The following is a 3,398-nucleotide window of genomic DNA, read 5'->3' on the forward strand; positions in this document are numbered from 1 at the left end:
GTGAAATATTTGTTTCCGATATTGAAATCAAATAATAGGTTATTCTAACCATCTAGGTGGTGGCCAAGTGATAAAGACTTGGGACTAAGAGGTTTGCTCCCTCTGTGGTCTCAGGTTCGAGTCCTTGGTTGCTCATATGATAGCCACTGGAGGCTTACATGGTCGTTAACTTCAGGGCCCGTGGGATTAGTCGTGGTACGCACAAGCTGACCCGGACACCCATATTAATCTAAAAAAAAATAATAAGTTATTCTTGAACTAGTGTTGTAGTGATGATCATTCGTATAGTTCCTAGTTTGACAACTGGAGAAAAGGTTTCAGTATAATCAATCTCATATTCTTGTGCAACAACACGAGCTTTTAGTATGTTTAAAGATCCATCATGTTTCAGTTTTGCCTTGAACACCTAATAATTTGGAACCGATTATACGTATATATGGGGTACGGGAAATAAGAGTCCAGGTATGATTTAACTGTAGAACAGTTCCATTGCAGCTTTCCGTCCGGGATGAGCTAGAGTTGACTGGACATTTTGTGGCTCGAGAGTTGCATTGTGAGTGGATATGGAGGTCAGGGCATTTTTGGATTTGGTTTACAATTCCATATTGGGATCATGCAGCCATAGGATGAGAACGTTGACCTTGAGAAGGTTGTCCAACTCTTGATGCAGGTTCTGTTTGAGAAGCTTGAGGTTCTGCTCATGCAACTTTTGGAAGTGTAGCTGATTGAGATCGAGTAACCATAGAGTGAGAATCTTGTCCTTTTGAATGTTATCCAACTTCTGCAGCTGATCCAGGTTCTGTCTAAGAGTTTCCAGTTGCTGCAATAGATTATAAGTGTCCTTGCGGCAAATTTCCAGAAAACTAGTTTTCTTGTCAGTGTGCTTCTTCTTCAACTGACTGCTCTCACTCAACCTGTGGAACTGAAGGTAGGGCTTCAGGTTGTAGATTGCGGCGCGACTCCTGTGACAGTGTTGCATCAGAAGCTTGTAGAGCTAGTGCAGGAATGGTGAACGTAGGCAGGGGACTGAGACATGGAGGCACTGGCGCTGTCACAGCGTTGCCTGCAACAGAATTGAAATCACTGTAGGGAATCCAAGTGTCAAAAATAAGCAATATGTGCGATGAAGGTTGAGTAGCAGTTGATGTGGGAGATGTCTTGTATGGAAAAACGGATTCATCAAAAACATGTCGTGAGGCCATAATTTTTTTGCTGATGATAGCATTTGTATCCTTTACACATAAAAATAGAGGGACATCAGCGTGAAACATCATGGTCATTCCTGGTTCTTGTATAATCCTATGACGCCTTTCAACCATACATTTTTGTTTATGAGTATATAGACAAGAAACTTGATGAATACTACATGATGCATGGAAATGAGATGCAAGCTTTGAGTTGACAAATTCTCCAATGTAAAAGTGGAAAGTTTTTATCCTTTTGTTGAATTCCCGCTAATTTACTGTTCAAATGCAAAACATTCATTTATAAAATTTGATTTACACGTAAGAGAATAGTCCACAGATATTTAGAAAAATCATCTAACAAGCATGATATTTAAATTTTTCAATTAATAAAACAAAGACAAGTTCTCATAAATTACAATAAATCTTATTACATACACAATCATAATCGTGCTTGAATTTGATGAACATGGAATAAGTAATCTATTAATTATTATTAAAAAAAATCACCAAAAAAAATGGTGAGAGAGAGCTCTCGGGGGATCAAATTTTAACCACCAATTACTATAATCTTGATATATATTAATACAACTTTAAGAAGAGAACTCAATATAGGTGGTTTTTATCTCTAATAATGTCCAAAATAGTAGGTAGGGAACAACAATTTTTCATTTCATTTAATTTTGAGTATTTAATCCAATTAAAATATATTTTGTGATTAGAAATAGGTTTTAAAGGTCTTATGATATTTTTTTTCATATTTTCAGGTTAAACAAAGTTTGAAATTTTTTATTTTGAGATTTGAAAACTTGAACTCTGATTTCCTAAAATTGAAATAAATATGGAGACTAGAATAAACCAGCAAGACAAGTTGGGTGGTACATATGGTATATGTGCTAACATATGAAAGCTGGTAGCAACACTCTACGATGTATGCAGTTGATTTTGGTTGCCAAATATTGTCATTCATGGCTCAGTTAGATGCGTCTCAGCAAGCTTTTCATGATAAGGTGATGCGACACATGTACCATTTAGAAGTATGTGGCAGCTTGTTTTACTTTTTTTCTTTCTTTCTTCCACCTTTTTTCTCTTTTCTCTCCTCTAGATTTGGGCTACTCCGTAAAAAATAAAAGGTGTCTTGGCATTTTTTTTGTTTTAAATTCAATTTTTACGTTCATACTCTTGCCTGATCTTCCTCTTCAGTGCAAGATTTGTCCTAGCAATATGACCTCATAATTCCTTTCCCTTGACAAAAATCTGAAATTGAAATGTCCAAGTAGAATAGTTATTGCCATTAAATCAAATAAGAAAATGTTCAAATCATTCCAGAGACATGATGTAACAAAAAACAAGAACTAAGAAATCATATATAAGAAAAACATAATAGAAGAAACAGACAAGTAACCAAACACAAAGATGAATTGATTTCAAAATTTTAATCTTGATACCATGACAAGAAAATACAAGAGAATTTCTAAACTGTTTTCAGTATCTTTCACCAAGAGAATTACAATATATATATACATCAAGAATAATCAAATCCTTTAATTATATGGTCTAATAAACATAATCATATCCCTTAATCCTAGGCCTATTATAGAAAGTATTACTGGAAGAATATAATGAACAACAATGAAAATCTTAAAAAGATAAGCAAGGAATATACAGCTATGAAAGAAACTAAATAAGAAAAGAAGAATATATTTACAATCATGAACCCGGTCATAATTTTGGAAGATTAGACCGAGTTGACTTCAATCTTTTTTAGATCTTTTTTATCAAAAAAAAATTATAATTTTATATTTTAACATTAAATTGGTTGAAGATTGAGTTTTACGATTGTTTTCACTTTTCTTTCTATGAGGCTATTTCAGGTTGCATACTTGGCATGTTAACCTAATATAATAACTTAGGTCTTTTTTTTTTAATTGATTTTTTTTATTTCACTCTTCAACATTAAATTAGTTTGAAAATTGAACTTTGTGGTTTTATTCAATTTAGCTTTTTAGAATATTATCTCAGTCTCACAACTAAGTCATGAATTTAATAGGCTAACTCGAGTATAATCAGGTTGTGTTTTTTTGTTCCTTTTTAAAAAAATTAATTTTATCCTTTAACATTTAATTTGTTAAGAATTAAACTTTGGTTTTTTCTTTCATTTTGCTTTTTAAGAAGTTATTACATTATCATATTTTTTTCTTTGTTATCAAACAA

The sequence above is a fragment of the Populus euphratica genome, unplaced genomic scaffold (genome assembly GCF_000495115.2).
Source record: "Populus euphratica unplaced genomic scaffold, PopEup_1.0 scaffold27.1, whole genome shotgun sequence".
Taxonomy (NCBI): Eukaryota; Viridiplantae; Streptophyta; class Magnoliopsida; order Malpighiales; family Salicaceae; genus Populus; species Populus euphratica.